This window comes from Erinaceus europaeus, chromosome 3 (assembly GCF_950295315.1).
Source record: "Erinaceus europaeus chromosome 3, mEriEur2.1, whole genome shotgun sequence".
Lineage (NCBI taxonomy): Eukaryota > Metazoa > Chordata > Mammalia > Eulipotyphla > Erinaceidae > Erinaceus > Erinaceus europaeus.
Window position 1 is genome coordinate 110383983 of NC_080164.1, and position 17346 is coordinate 110401328.

The window sequence follows — 17346 nt, forward strand, 5'->3', positions numbered from 1 at the left end:
TTAACAAAAGAAAATAAGGAAAAAATAATTGCTATGAACAAGTGTACAGTAACAGTCTCCTGTTTCCTCCTAAGTAGATAGGCAGTATTAAAAGAGTTATATGAGTCCATTTATCACAGTATTATTTTTTCTTTTTGTAATTCTTTTTAATCTTTTCATTTATTATTGGATAAAGACAGAGAAATTGAGAGGAAAGGGGGAGACAGACAGGGAAAGAACAGAGTTTTTCACTCCTGAGGCTTTGCTCCTGCAGGTGTGAACCAGGGGCTTGAACCTGGGTCCTTGTAACTGTAATGTGAGCACTCCACCAGGTGTACCATCACCTGGCCCCTTCACTGTATTTCTCTATATGGAAATCAGCTAACATCTCTTTGATTCACAATAACTCGAGGAATAGATTTCCTGCAGCTGTGCTGAAATGAGATGTAGAGAAATGGAAAGGGAAAAATGTAAATAATTTGGTGACATACAGGCTAAAAGAGAAAGCTCTCTATAAGCTTTATGACTCTTTGCGAATTTGAAATTGTATTCAAAAGGAAACACAACAGGAGAGGAAAATATGTCCATCATAAAGTACATGAGACCAAGGGGTTGATCCTGGCTCTCTTCTTCTCTCTCAACACGTCACAAAACAATACGGTGAGATATCATTTATTTTGTACTTTTATTATCACAAGATCTATGACCAAGATTTTGCTCATGAACTTAGTAGTTCTAGCTCATACTTTCCTCTCTACTCAGAGAAGGCAGAAAAGAGATATTATTTAGCATGAAAGGATAAATCTCCTTCCTCCTTTTAAGAACACTACACATTACACGTCTTTTCATTTTCTTTTTTCACTTGTGCTGGCTTTTGCTTTTTATCAAGTGGAGATGGAATAACTCAGTAGTTAAAAGTAGGTCTTGAAATTAAGTCCTATCTTTTCCCCCTCTAATTTGTTTTAAGACACTAGTCAATTACTTAATCCCTGTATCACTCAACCCCCTCATCTGTAACAGAGATAATGCCTTCCTCACTGGAGAGCTGTGAGGATAAAGTCAGATGAAGAGTGTTTAAAAAGCCCCCCGGAGTACCCCGTCAGTGATAGATGTTATCATTATTCTCAAGACATAGGCTTCAAGATCTGAGAGCACAAAGAACCCCTTTCTGATTTTGGCCTCTGCAGAGAACATTTCAGAATTCTGATTACATAAAACTCACAAATTCTTGGTTAGTCAACTAAAGACTTTTTTGTTATACAAATCTATAGCATACCAACCTACAAGCAGAAAGCTTCACCAGTGGTGAAGCAAGGCTGCAAGTGTCTCTCTGTCTCCTCCTACTCTATCTCTCCCTTCCCTCTCAATTTCTGGCTGTCTCTATCCAATAAACAAAGTTAAAAAACTGAAAACAAACAAAAAACCTAAATCTATAGTATAAGCAAAGAATAATAGATTAGATATCACATCTTTAGAATATTTATTTATTTATTGGATAGAGATAGCCAGAAATTGATAGGGAAGGGGATGATAGAGAGGGAGAGAGACAGAGAGAGACACCTGCAGCCCTGCTTCACCACTTGGCAAAGCTTTCTCCCTGCAGGTGGGGATCAGGGGCCGAGCCAGATCCTTGCGCTCTGTAAAATGTGCACTCAAACAGGTATGCTACCACCAGTCCCTGGTATCAGATTTCTGTAAAAATGCTATGGGTAAAGATTTAGAGGATGCAAAATTTTTAGAGACATAATTGAAAAGAAGTCAGTAAATTATGATTTCAGAGACATGCCATTTGGTATATTATATAGAAATATATAATCAGGGTTTAATTTTTATTTATAGAAAAGTGCTTTCCAAAACTGCCCTTACATTAAAAAAAAAAAAAAAAAACAGCAGGGGATGGGGAGATAGAATAATGTTTCTGCATAGGCTTTCGTGCTCGAGACTTTGAGGTCCCAGGTTCAATCCCCAACATCATCATAAGCCATAGTTGAGCAGGGCTCTGGTTTCTCTCTGTATCTTTCTCTCTATATATATATCTCCCACTAAATAAATAAAACATTTAAATAAAAATAATAAAAATATAGCTTTGCTAGTAGCTAGTAATATGTTCTTTTTGTTTTTTCACCTGCTAGCTTCTCTTTCCTGCCTCCTCATACTACCTAGTTTGGGGCTGGGGTAGGGATCACCTTAACTTAGTTTTGCTGAAACCTTTTGATGCAATTACCTGTCTTTCCTTTTCTCTGCAGAAAATTCACATATTTGACACCTATTCACTATTTGCTCTTGATTTAATCCTCTGTAGTCTGATTTTTTTCTCCTAGAAGCTACCGAAGTGCATTTTGAAGGGGATTGAGGCTTTTTCTTTGTCGGTTTTTTTTAAATCACTAGTCTCATACCATGAAAACCTTATATATAGAATTTGAATTAAGGCTTGCAGCAGTATTTCTTTTGACTTCTACATATCTCTTAATAACTTGGGGGATTCAATTAAAAATTCCGATTTATAAAACATCAACCCCGGAGAGTTCTGATTCACTGGGACTGGTAGAGTCAGGAATCTAAACTTCTTACAAAAACCCAAGGTAATTGTTTGAAGCACAGAGGATTGTTCTTTTAAAAAGACACCACCTTAATGAAATTAAATTAAGCTGAGGGAAAAGGAGAGCTATCTATTTCAATAAAGTCTCTTCTGTAAGCTCCCTAGTAAATAATAGCAACAATGGTAATAATACAAGATTCTGTTATTTTTTTCTTCTTGTTGTTGTTCTCCTTTATATCCTGACTTTCATCCAGGGTTACTGCTGAGACTTGGTGCCTGCACTAGGAATCCATTGCTCCTAGCGGCCATTTTGTCCATTTCCATAGGACAGAGAGAAATTGGGTTAGGAGGGGTAGTGAGAGAGGGAGAGAGAAAGGGAGACACATGCAGACCAGTTTCACTGCTTGAGAAGTATCCCTCCCTGTAGGTGGGGACCTGGAGACTTACACCTAGGTCCTTGTGCTTTGTACTATGTGTGCTTAACCAGGTGAGGCAACGCTCAGCCCCTTTTCTCCCTACAGTCTTAACTGTAGCTTCACTTTAAGAACTGGCCCTACACAAAGGGAAAACAGAGAGAGACTTGGGCTGGGTGTGGTGTATGGCACCAAAGCTAAGGACGCTGGAGTAGGAGGTAGAAGGAAGGAGCTGAGAAGTCATTGGGGTCCTGGTGCAGGATGGTGGAGAAAGACCTAAGTCGGGAATGAGAGTGTTTAGCAGACGCCTATTATGGGGAAATTGTACCCCTGTAGCAACAACTGGACTGTAAGCCATTAACCTCTAATAAAATGTAAACAAGCAGGGAGTGGGCGGTAGCTCAGCAGGTTAAGCTCACATGGCGCAAAGCACAAGGACTGGCTAAGTATCCCTCTTCAAGCCCCGGGCTAACACCTGCAGGGGAGTCACTCGTATCCCTGTTCAAGCCCCTGGCTCACACCTGCAGGAGAGTCACTTCATAAGCAGTAAAGCAGGTCTCCAGTTGCCTATCTTTCTCTCCCCCCTTTGTCTTCCCCTCCTCTCCCGATTTCTCTCTGTCCTATATAACAACGACGACAACAATAGTAACTACAACAATAATAAAAAAAAAACAAGGACAACAAAAGGGAAAAATAGAGAAATAAATATTTTTAAAAAATGTAAACAAGGGAGTCGGGTGGTAGCGCAGTGGGTTAAGCGCAGGTGGCGCTAAGCACAAGGACCAGCCGAAGGATCCCGGTTCCAGCCCCCGGCTCCCCACCTGCAGGGGAGTCACTTCACAGGCAGTGAAGCAGGTCTGCAGGTGTCTGTCTTTCTCTCCCCCTCTCTGTCTTCCCCTCCTCTCTCCATTTCTCTCTGTCCTATCCAACAACAATGACATCAATAATAACTACAACAATAAAACAACAAGGGCAACAAAAGGAATAAATAAATAAATAAATAAGTAAATAAATAAAATTAAATTAAATTAAATTAAAAAAATGTAAACAAATAGGGTCAGGTGCTGAAGCACCTGGTCGAGCACACATGTTATTACAATGTGCAAGGATCTAGGTTCGAGGCCCCAATCCCCACATGCAAGGGGAAAGCTTTGTGAGTGGTGAAGCAGTGTTGCAGGCATCTCTCTCTCTTTCCTTCTCTATTAACCCCCTTCTCTCTAGATTTCTGGCTGTCTTTGTCCAATAAGTAGATGTAAATAATAAGAAAAAAATTTAATGTAAACAAGCAAATAGTCCTAATCAAGTCTGCAAGATAGTTCATCTGGATAATATATTTGCTCTGGCAGTGTGCACCTAGGTTCAGATTTAACTTCTACTGCTCTGGAGGAAGCTTTTGAGCTGTGGTCTCTTTCTCTCTCCCTTTCTCTGTCTATCTTTTAAACTAAAAAAGGAAGCTTATGGGCAGGGATCGATAGCATAATGGTTATGCAGACACACTGTCATGTCTGAGACTCCAAATTCCCAAGTTCAATCTCCCTCACCACCATAAGCCAGAGCTGAGCAGTGCTCTGGTTAAAAACAAAACAAATCAGTTCAGATCCCTGAAGTACCAGTGTTGGCAAAGCAACTAAAGGAACAAATAATTACCCTTATATTGCCTTGTAACATTTATTTTTATGCATATTTTTCACATCCACAAATTGTACTATAACTTTTCAAATCCCTATTTTCTGTCTGCTTCTTCTTCATTTACTCATTTTGATAAAAATACCTATTGACTGTTTACACATTTCATGTTAATTAAATCACTTTTCTTATTTCTGAACATCATAGCGAATTATACTTTTTTTTCTTTTTATCTTCATTGGTTTCTCAGCTTTGGCTGCCAAACAAAATTCTTACCCTCTTCAGAATATCACTGACTTTACATAACTTGGTTTTCTTAGCTGCCATATTGGAGAAGTTGGGAGATCTTATGGGAACTAAAGAGTTCTGTGACCACTTGGAGCTATTGGAATACAGTCAGCAGTTGAACAAAATATTCAGGTGTTTATTTCATTGTCAGGCATTTGAGCAATAGAGGGTTAGGGGATCTAATCATGAGAAAGGCTTGGATCATACTGAAACCTACATCAATGACAAGGAGATAAAGCACAGTAATAGTTACATACATGGATTTTGGTGGTGTCATATGGGGTAGAGTGCACACACTGCCATGCATAAGGACCTGGGTTCAAATCCCTCTGCTCTCTCAAAGGAATGAAGCTTTACAAGCAGTGGAGCAGTTTTCAGGTGTCTCCTCTCTCCCCTCTTTCTCTCTGCTTCTCAACCTCCATCATAAACAGAAAGAACAAGAAATAAAGGAAAAAGGCCATTGAAAACTAGAGTTGTGCAGACAAAGAGCCCCAGTGATAAGCCCCAGTGGAAGAAAACAAAGCCAAACCAAACACTGGGTTGCAGAACCAGCCTCTCAGATTCCATTCACCATTTGTTTTTGTCCTGTTCCTGTGAAAATTGGTTATATTTTCTGCTTCAGATTTCCTAGTCATAAAATCATTTCTCTCTCATGATCACTGTGAAGCATAAATGACAGTGTCTAACCTATAAAAGCTATCTTATTCATGCTAGCAATTACCATTATTCATTTCTCAAACATTGTCTTTTTCCTTTTTGGAACCTGTTCTTTAACAATAACTCTACATAAATTTTTTTTAATTGCAAATATTTCCTTATTCATAAACTGTTTTCTACTTTTTCTGACCTCAGAATGTGTTTCATTATGCCATTTGTTTTGTACTTGTCCACATAGTAACTTGCAATTTTAGTAGTAATATATCACATATGTAATCAATTAACATGTTAATAAATATATGGAATTATAACTTTAGTTAAAATTTTCACATATTTTTTCAAATACACTGTAAATTTCTGAAGAATAAGATTGTGACTTTTATTCTCTGTTACATGTTACCATTCTAATGTTCCTATTGTAGTTTAGTATATAGATCAGTTTGTGCTACTAAAATAATGTGATCTCTCATCAACAAAAAAGGAAATCATCTCCATTTAAAATTTTTTCTAGTGATCTAGGTGGTGGCATACCTGGTTAAAGTGCATATGTTACCATGTACAAGGACCTGAGTTCAAGCCCCCAGTCCCCACCTGCAGGGGAGAAGCTTCATGAATGGTGAAACAGTGTTGCAGGTGTCTCTCTCTTCCCTGCTCTATTTTCCCCTCCATTATTAATTTCTCTCTGTTGTATCACATAAAATTTAAAAAAAAAAATTTGAAAAAGAAGGGAACACACAAAGCGGAACTTGGACTGGATTTACTGTATCGTACCAAAGTTAAGGTCTCTGGGGTAAGGACTCTGGGGTAGGGTGTTCATGTCCTGGAACATGATGGTGGAGGAAGACCTAGGTAAAGGTTAGAGTGTTATGTGGAAAACTGAGAAATGTTACACATGTACCAACCACTATATTGTAATGTTGATTATAAACCATTAATCCCACCAATAAAGGAAAAATGTTTATTACAAAATGAAAAGTGTAATGTGTGTGTGTGTGTGTGTGTGTGTGAATGGGACCCTAAAACATTTTTTGAATTCTTTGTCTTAATTATCTTGATTTATTTATTGAATAGAGACAGCCAGAAATCGAGAGGGGTGCAGGAGATAAAGAGGGGGGAGAGAAAGAGAGACACCTGCAGCACTGCCTCACCACTCACAAAGCTTTCCCTGTGCAGGGACCAGGGACTCAAACCCAGGTCCTTGTGCATTGCAAAATGTGCACTCAACCAGGAATGCTACCACCCAACCCCCCAGCCATTAGATCTCAATATAACCTCAATACAAAAGTATGTAAAGAAGTCAGTGCAGGCATCATATGTTCTCATAATTGCTACAGTTCTGCTGTGAAGTCATGCAAGCTATTCACAAGCTAATACTTTAATTTACAGACTCTATTCAAAAGTTACCAAAAAATGTCGTCCTTTAAAGTGTCAAACAATGATGCAAAAGAATCAGGAAAGCCTTGGAACGTTCCTATTCATGACCACAGAATGTGAGCTCAGATCTACAGGGATGCAGAGGTCACACAGGCTCCTAAGCTAATTATGGGCCCCAGAACAGATCAAATGGGTGGGGTTTACAGTAAACAATATTTATACCCCTTTCCCATATTTGGAAGCTACTCTCTTCCCTGATCCGGCTTTCTGGTCCTTTTCCAGCCATGAAATCATCTCCCCAGTCAGTAACTTGGATCCACCTGCATATCAGATGTCAGGCTCAGGAGAAAAAAAAAAACCAATAGTCATGGGCCCTTTGGAATATAACTAAAATAGGCCTACTAACTATATATAGTACTGATACCCCTCCAACTCTTCATGTGAACTATTACAGCCTTTAGGTTCATGATTAGTCGAAATTTGTCTGGCTTTATATGTTAACTCTTTTTTCAGCCACCAAGTTCCAGACGCTACCATGATGCCAACCAGACTTCCCTAGGCAGATGACCCCACCAATGTGTCCTGGAGCTCCGCTTCACCAGAGCCTCGCCCCACTAAGGAAAGAGAGAGACAGGCTGGGAGTATGGATTGACCTGTGGAAGCCTACATTCAGTGGGGAAGCAATTACAGAAGCCAGACCTTCCACCTTCTGCATCCCATAATGACCCTGGGTCCATACTCCCAGAGGGATAAAGAATAGGAAAGCTATCAGGGGAGGGTACGGATATGAAGTTCTGGTGGCAGGAATTTTGTGGAATTGTACCTCTCTTATCCCATGGCTTTGTCAGTGTTTCCTTTTTATAAATAAAATAATTAAAATAAATAAATAAATAGAATAAAAATATCACATTTATGAAAAAAAAAAGAATGAGGAAAGCCATTGTGCCAGTCTTCCTAGTGAACAAAGATTATTAAGGTAAGAAAGTCCAGACATTGCCCTGGCCTGAATTCATTCTATCCTGTAGGAGCTAGAAAGTTAATAAAGCAGTAATGTTGCTTTTTATCCTGACTTATTTTATATTTTATTTGCCCTCCAAGATTGTCGCTGGGGTTTGGTGCCTGTGCTATGAATCCACTGCTCCTGGTGGCCATTTTTTCTGTTTATGTTGTTGGACAGGACAGAGAGCAATTGAGAGGGGGAGGGGTAGATAGAAAGGAAGAGAGTAAGATAGACACCTGCAGCACTATTTCACTGCTTGTGAAGCATTCCCCCTGCGGGTGTGGATGGGGGCTCAAACCCAGGTCCTTGCCTTAAGTATAATGTGCGCTGAACTGGGTGCACCACTGCCCTGCTCTCTATCATGACTTCTTCTTTTTAATTAATTAACTAATTAATTAATTAACTCATTTATTTTTATCAGGGCACTATCAGCTCTGGTTTATGGTGGTGAAAGGAACTGAACATGGGACTTAGGAGCCTCAGGCATGATGGTCTGTTTGCATAACCGTTATATATCTACCTCCACCCTGATCCTGGCTTCTTAATCAGAAACTTTGCCCCTCATATTACTTCATCTTTCTTACTGTTGGAAAAATTCATGCATTTCTGAAATATAAACGTGATGTAGTAGAAAAAATACAACTTCAACTGTAGGCTGGGGATTGCTGACCTATCCCTGACAGACACTGTTGCCTTCAGCAAACCACCCCATTAGTCTAGGGCAGAGCTCACCTATATTCCTCTATAAGGTACACAGCTCCAACAGATAATCTCTTGAGACTTTTCCTACTGCACCCCTAGGAACTAAAAAAAAAAAATCATTTTTATCACAGTTATAAGCCACAGAACTTTATGGTTTATATAAAGCATGACATTTGAATCACATGTAAAGAAATAAATAACTGGCCTGCTAATGTCAAATCAGTGACGTCTTCTATTTTTTTCCCTAAATTTTCCATAGAAGAACTTACAGGACTCTCTACAAAGTATTAAATCCCTTCTGTTGAGGTAGTAAGTTCCTGAACTCCTCCCATAAATATATCAAGTCTACAGGGACTTCTGGACAACAAAACAAAAATAAAACAAGCAAACAAACAAAACAAAAACTACCAAGGTCCCCAGGAGGTGGTACAGTGAATAAAGCATTCCACCCCCTTAAGTATGAAATTGCATGTGCCCAAGTGATTTTCTCATTCTCTCTCTGTCTCTCTCAAAAAAAAAAACCAACAAGACAAACAAACAAACAAAAAACATAAACCCTAAATAAAAAAGAACATTATCACATTCATATAGATAAATGCATAGACAATTCAATGGTTCTGATTGATGAACAAATGAATATGATTAAACTGGAGTGACTTAATTTTCAATGAAAGGGGCCCTATTAATAAGTGTATTGTTGAACAGACAGACAAACACATGAGGCAAGGACAGATGAAAGAGATAAATGCATAGCTGTACTGAGGCACTAGGGATGAAAAAATTAATAGATGGCTCTGAGTATATCCCTCTTAAGCAGTACAAATATTAGGGCTTAATTCAGCCAATCTGAGATGTTTGGGTCTCCATGGTTCTGAGATCTTCAGATTTAGTCAAATGTTGTCACAAACTCTTCCTGGAGAAGAAGCATTCCTCCCCAACAGGCTCACATCACAAACTGAGGCCTAGGCTCTGAACACAACTTTGTTTCACACTACAGTCTCAGAAATTGTGCTTCCTTTTTACTGTCAATAGTGAATCTCTCACTTGCACAACCCTTACCCCTAGTAAATTGTATCTTAATTCTGTCATATAATAGACCTGGATCAGAAGTGAAACCTCCCCACTCAGGTGGAAGTTAGCACATTAAGCTGTGGTGCTACATTGAAACCCACTAGGCAAAGACTACACATAGGAAGAACAAGAAGACAACTGGATACAGTCTCTCCTTAACCCTCATTTTACATGGTGACCCACAGTAAGAAGGAGACTCAGAATCCATCATTTGTCCCAAAGGGATGAGGTATTGGAGAATCCACTCACTGGGGGAGGCAGGTGATAGTGCACCTGGGTAAGCACACACACCACAGTGCATAAGGACCTGGTTCCAGCCCTTTTCCCCCACCTGTAGGGGGAAAGTTTCATGAGTGATGAACTAGAGCTGCAGGTGTCTCTCTTCCTCTCTATATCCCCCTCCCCTCTCAATTTCTCTCTGTCTTTATGCAATAGAAAAATAAATAAAATAGAGGGAAAAATCCACATTGGGAACTAGGCCGCCTTCTCCTTTTTTTTTTTTTTTTTGTTCTGTTCTTCCTTTGACTTTCCATCTTTTAAGACCTCTGTCTGCAAGATCAGCCCACTAAAACATTTAAACATTTAGCTTTGTAAACCAGTGGGTGTTGTGTTCATGAAACCAACAGAACTGAAGAGAGTCTCTTAAAGGACTTACATGCTGAGATTCACCCAGGGTATAACCCAGGCCAGAGGCAGCTAATCACACCCCAGCATTAGTAAAAAGATCTCTATTGCTTTCCAACCAGTGGCACAGCTATATACAAATAATGTCAAAGGACATACATTATGGAGATGTTGTGTATGATACAGCAAATCCTAACAAAGGGATATTTCCAAGTTAACCCAAGTGCCAAATAGTGTGATTATAGAAATAACTATCTATTGTCTTCTTAAACCCTAAGACAGCAGGAACTTCCCACTTCCTCTTTACAGCCTATATTTCCCCCCAGTACTGGAACCTCTAGGGTGGGGCTCACTTTCCTGCATGCTTTTCTCAATTCATACCAAATGATATTGCATCCACCAATCCTACCTAATCAATGCAAGGAGTACTACCTCAGCATGCTTCACTTCAGACTGTGTCCAGAGACGTCAGGCATAGAATGTTAACCTTTCACCCTCACTACTCAGGGGGTACCTTTCCTTTCATAGTATTCTCAAATTCCATTCCAGGAAGTTCACTTCCTAACAAAATCCCAAAACCTAGATATAGACCAGGTCCTGTAAGATTGAGCATATGATCACATGTATCCATAAATTAGGGCAAAATACATACTTGAAAGCAAAAATACACAATAGTCTGCAGTGACTCAGTATAAAGTTCATAATGAAATAGTGTCTACTTAGACTTAGATACTCTCCTCACCTAGTTCCTATTACACTTCTCTCAATCACTCTAAAGCTAACCTTATCAAAGCAAGGACTGCAAAGACTGAATAAGGGCAAGAGACTGGCATATTTTAATGATAACTCTTTAGTCGCTATCAAGCTACCCCATCAGCTGGGGCTCTAATGGGGAGTCCTGAGATTCCCAAACAGACATGATAGGCCTAGACCTCAAATAAATCCCTATTTTCATTGTTACCAGTCATGTCTATCAGGAACAACAAAATAGACCCCTTTGTGGGTTATCATAGGACCTTGCCCTCAACTTGGATCAATAACGGTAGAGAATGTTCCATCCTCTGACTGGAGGTTGGATGACATACTCTATGCTACACCTGAGAAAGATGGGTCCTGATATGAAGCAGCTTGGAATGTTCCTACTCATGACCACAGAATGTGAGGTCAGATCTACAGGGATGCAGAGGTCACATAGGCTCCTAAGCTGAATATGGGCCCCAGATCACATCAAATCGATGGGGTTTACAGTCAACAATATTTATACTACTTTCCCATATTAGGGAGCTACTCTCTTCTCCTGATTCAGCTTTCTGGTCCTTTATCCATCCATGACATCATCTCCCCAGACAATAACTTGGATCCACATGCATATGAGATTTCAGGCTCAGGGGAAAAAAGAAAAAAAAAAAAAAACTAGTATAGCCACAGGCTCTTTGGATTATTACTAAAATATGCCTACTAGCTATCTACACAAAATAGAGGACCCCCCCCAACTCTTCATTTGCACTATCCCAGCCTTTAGGCCCATGATTGATCAACAACTTGTTTGGCTTTGTATGTTAACCCTCTTGTCCACCACCAGGTTCCAGATGCTAGCCTGATGCCAACCAGACTTCCCTGGACAGACAACCCCACCAATGTGTCCTAGAGCTCCACTTCCCCAGAAACCCACCCTACTAGGGAGAGAGAGAGGCAGACTATGAGTATGAACCGACCTTTCAACACCCATGTTTAGCAGGGGAGCAATTAAAGAGGCCAGACCTGCAACCTTCTGCATCCCACAAAAACCTTGGGTCCATACTCCCAGAGGGTTAAAGAATAAGAGAGCTATCAGGGGAGGGAATGGGACATGGAGGACTGGTGATGGGAATTGTGGGAAGTTGTACCCCTCTTATCCTATGGTTTTGTCAATTTTTCCTTTTTATGAATAAAAACTTAAAAAAAAGATGTCTATTGCTTCCATGTAAGCAGTAAAGCAGGCATCTTATTTTATATGTCCTTCTAAGAGTCCACTGAAACACTTTCCAGGAAAGGAGACTGATGGCTGCCATCTTGGATTCTCCCTCTGTCTTGCTCTAGGATATAGGATTTTTAAATCTACATTCATGAAAGATCATTAGCATCAGTGGGCACCATTCCCTCCCCTCCATGACCATCATCATTTTATCCTCTACCTTGTTCTAACCTGAAGGTGCGATTTTTGATACATTTTTAAATTATCTTTATTTATTTATTGGATAGAGACAGAGAGAAGTTGGAAGGGAAGGGGGTGAGAGAGACAGAGAGGAAACTGCAATACTGCTTCACTACTCCCAAAGCTTTCCCCTTGCAGATGGGGACTGGGGACTCCAACCCAGGTCCTTGTGTACTGTAATATGTGTGCCAACCAGGTGCACTACCACCAGTCCCAATTTTTCTCTCTCTTAATTTATTATTTTTTTCCTTTTTCACTTTTTTTTTTGTCGGAAGGAACCAAATGTTTGTGTTTCTTCTGCCACACTTCAGAGATCAGTCTCTCCCAGAAGAGAGCTATCAGACTTGTCTGTGCTCTGACTTTGGCAATGGCTGCCCAGGGATTTCCTTTGATGGCTTGGCTCTGGGGACTGAAGGAGTTTCTGTTCTCTGGTCCCACAGAACAGTAACAGAGAGACAGCTCATTGCAGGCTATCAACCCCAGAGAAATACAGACAGCTGATGGCAGCATAGCCTCAGCCTCTTGTTTACCCAGGAGCTTTGGTCAGAGGGCAAGGCCTTGAGTTTGACATTCATACAGTGATCTTCAAAAGTGCTACTGGGTAGAGAGGCTGGTGGGCACCCCCATTGTGCCCTCCCTCTTCTTCTCTCTAGCCCACTGCTCTCTCCCAGGAGTTTAAACTTTAGCCACAGTATATACAGTAAGCACAAGCTATATTGCTTATAATAGTTGAACTTTCTCTGTATTATTAATTTACTGTATTAAGCAGTATACATGACAGGACCATAGGAGTTTTCTTTTTGAAGATTTTATTTTTTTAGAGCAGTTTAATATTCCCAGCAGAGGGTGAAATATACTGACCCCAGCCTTGGGGAACTATGGGAATGGAACTTCTAGACAATACTAGTCCTACGGATTGGCATGATTTCCTCCATGCAATGAATCTGAAGTTATTCAATTTATAATTATCAACCATGGGTTTATGGAAGTATAGTAATATTTTGTCTGTTGATTATGTATCTAGAAATCTTGCTAAACTCAGACATTAGTTCTAGAAATCTTGAAAATCTTATATATTATCCCATTCTTCTTGCTGAGTTTTGGTATTTTGCTTTTTCAAGAAAATTTTCCTTTTATATAAGTCATCAAATCCATAGTCATAACATTAATATAAACTATACTGATTCTATTTAACAAGCAAACACACTTATTATCTTACTCTTTCAAAATGATTTTTCGGCAAAACTGAGAGAAGGGTGCAGATATTTCTTTTAAAAAAACATTTCATTTATTTTTTTAATATTTTATTTCTATATTATTGGATAGAGACAGAGATAAATTGAGAGGGGTGGGGGAGACAGAGAAGCAGCTCTATTTCACCACTTTTAAGCTTCCTCCCTGCACGTGGGGACCAAGGGCCTGAACCTGAGTCCCTGAGCACTGTAATGTGTGCACTTAGTCAGGTGTGCAACTGCCTGGCCCCTCAGATACTTCCTATGTAACTTTGCCCCCACATATTTTCAACTCCCCTTACCATAATGGAGTAGCACATAGTGATGTATCCTAATCACCCCAAATCTATCTTCATGTTACAGTTCACTCTTGGTGTGACATTCATTCTATATATTCAGAAAATAATAAGATGTCCAACCTTAACTAGAGCATGGTGTAGTGTGTTTTATTCAATTATTCCCCCACCACACACACACTAAATACCTGGTGACTACTGATCTTTTACTGTTTCCACAAGTTTTCATTTTCCTAAAATATCAGCTGTTAAAAACTGTAAAATACAATGCCTTTTCAAATTAACATCTTTCAGTTGTTAATAATACACATGCTGATCTCCACTTTAAATACCTCAGACAAATTCCACTTGGTGGTGGTATAGAAATCCTTTTCATTCACTCTAAAATTTCATCAATAATATATTATCCAGGGTTTCAAAAATTCATCTCATGAAGGAAATTGATCTTTAATTTTCTATTTTTCTAAGAGAGAGAGAGAGAAAGACTGACAGACAAGAGCACTGCTCAGCTCTGGCTTAAGGTGGTTCTGGGGATTTAAGTTGGAATCTCAGAGTCTCAGGCATGAAAGACTTTTGCAGAACCATCTCCCCAGAAAATACCTTTAGCTTACCTGCATGTTATCTGTTAGGTTCTGGTAAAAATTGGTAAATTCATGGGCCCCTTGGAATATACCTAAAATAGACCTACTAGCTTTTTACAAAATGGTGACCACCAAATTTCATTTGCTGTATTCTAACTTTTAGTTTCTTGATTATTAAACAATTCGTTCTGATTTATATCTTAATGCATTTTTAGCCACAAAGTTGCAGATGCTACAATGATGCCAACCTGACCTCCCTGAAGTCAGACAACCTCACTAATATGTCATGTAACCTCACCTCTCCAGAGCCCTAACCCACTAGGGAAAGATAGAAACAGATAGGGAGTATGGATCGACCTGCCAAGGCCCATGTTTAGCGAAAAAGCATATACAGAAGCATATACCTTCTACTTTCTGCACCCCATAATGATCCTGGGTCCATACTCCCAAAGGGATAAAGAATAAGAAAGCTTCCAATGGAGAATATGGGATGCAGAACCTTGGTGATAGAAATGTGTGGAACTGACCCTTCTTATCCTACGGTCTGGTTGATGGTCATTATTAGATAAATAATAAAAGAGAGAGAGAGAAGCAAAGAGATGGATAAATGATAGATAGATGATAGATGATAGATAGATAGATAGATAGATAGATAGATAGATAGATAGATAGATAAATGGATATCACAGCCCTCAACTCTTCCTCCATTGTGGTTAGAGTTGTACTGGAACCTGTTTTGTGCATATGGTAAAGCAGGCATGCTCCCAGCTGAGCTATCTCACCTACCCTCAAACACTTTTTTTTATAAGAGAAGTCTTTATTTCCTTGTCTCACAAACAAAACTGGCTTATTTTGCTTAGTTTGCTTTCTGATGATTAATCAAAGAGACCAAATCCCATATCCTCAACAGATTCCTCTGACTCCTCTGCTTCAGCCTTGGCTGGGACTGCAGCACAGGAGCAGCAGTGGTGGCAGTGGTCACAGCAGTAGCAGCGACAAATGCAGATGGATCAGCCAAGAAGGCCTTGACCTTTTTGGGAAGTGGGAAGGTGTATTTAGTATCCATAGACAAGACCAGGACTTGTACCCACTAAAGATAGAATAAGGCACAGTCAGGTAGCCTGTTTGCAGGATACCCTGGAAACATTAGGAACACCCTCCAGGAAGCAAGAATGCAGAGCTTGCTCTGTGATATCCAAAACTTCAGGGTTGTAGATGCTGCTACTGTCGAACACCTGCTGGTTGATCAGCCCAAAGGGCAAGGGGTAGATGTTCATACTCAGCAGGGTGACGTCACTGGCTCCCACTTTGTCCCTTGTCTTACTCAGCTGCACATCACGCAGGATTTCTGTACTGCACCCCTGGAAATCTTTGTTTTTTTAAATTTATTAAAATTATCTTTATTAATTTATACTTAATAGAGATAGCTAGAAATTGAGAGGGTAGGGGGAGATAGAAAGGGAGAGAAAATATAGAAAAGGAGAGAGACACCTGCAGCCCTGCTTTATCACTCTCCAAGCTTTCCTCCTGCAGGTGGGGATGAGGGGATTGAACCTGGGTCCTTGTGCACTGTGACATGTGTGCTCAACCAGGTACTCCACCACCTGGTCCATGCCCCTGGAGATCTTAGTGGTGATGCCCAAAGCCTGGAATAAGCAGATCTTCTCAGGCCCCAGACCAGTGTTTTGGGATGGCACAGTGACCTCACATGGGGCAATGACACCATCATGGGCAGCAGCAGGAACCTTATTGGATAGCAGCATGTTCTTGATCTCAATGAGGTGATTCATGGTGAACACAAAACCTACGTTCCCCTGGATGAGAGACAACAATTTTTCCAAAGCAGGTTGTTTTCCAGGTGCTCTCAGGTGGCCTTGTGCATTGTAGTGCTCTCGCTCATCAGTACCAAGACCTAGAGGTGAAGGTACATGCGAATATGTAGCATTTGCTTGAAGCCCATGTTGTCTACTCCTACAATGAAGCATTTTGGGTAGTCATCCAAAAGTTGGATGACCTTGAGGAAGTACCTGAACTTCTAGGTTGCCTCATCTTCCCTGGGCATCATGGCAGTACATCATGGATCGCCACACAGGCTTTAAGGATGGTGTACTCCCACAAGGACACCTGGCAAGAGGACCAAATACTTTCATTTTTGTATGTACTAAAAGAGCTTTCTTTCCTGTCATTTACATTTTCCAATAGAAGTCTTTGTTGTGAATTCCTCAAACTTTTCTTTATTTTTGAAAATGATTGGCAAGGAAATATGTTATTTTGATATAAGTTGAAGTGTTGTTTAAATACAGAGCACCAAACTTGTGATTTATAAGGTCTGACTAGCCTTTAATGTAGTATTTTTTTTTAACATATAACATGGAACTGACATTATCTTCCTAAGCATCAATAGAATATAGTGTTAACCTATTATTTTCTTTAACTGAGAATTCCTAGAATTTTTCTGTTTAAAAGAACAGCTCAGTCACTAGAGAAAAGCTGTTGAAATGTAGCTATTTTAATGTTTTACTGCCTTGAATCTTACTTCAGCTAGATTTCCCTGAAGTGGAGGCCTCATCTATGTAGGATTTTTTAGATGTTTTAAATCTAAACTCTAGCACTGGGAGTTCTGTTGACTTGAACAGGGCACTCAAAGAGCCTTGCAGAAGAGAATACAGAGAGTTGGACCTTTTTTGAATATTCAATTCACACAGAATGTGACACAAATAGAATTCTGTCCTGTAAAGAATCTACTCTAGGACTCACTGAATCATTGTCA

General features: G+C 39.8%; 1 pseudogene; it reads right to left on the reverse strand.

The window, feature by feature from the left end:
- Positions 1–15451: 15451 nt before the first annotated feature.
- LOC103124272 (large ribosomal subunit protein uL10-like) lies at positions 15452–16638 on the reverse strand (annotated as a pseudogene).
- Between the last annotated feature and the right edge of the window lie 708 nt (positions 16639–17346).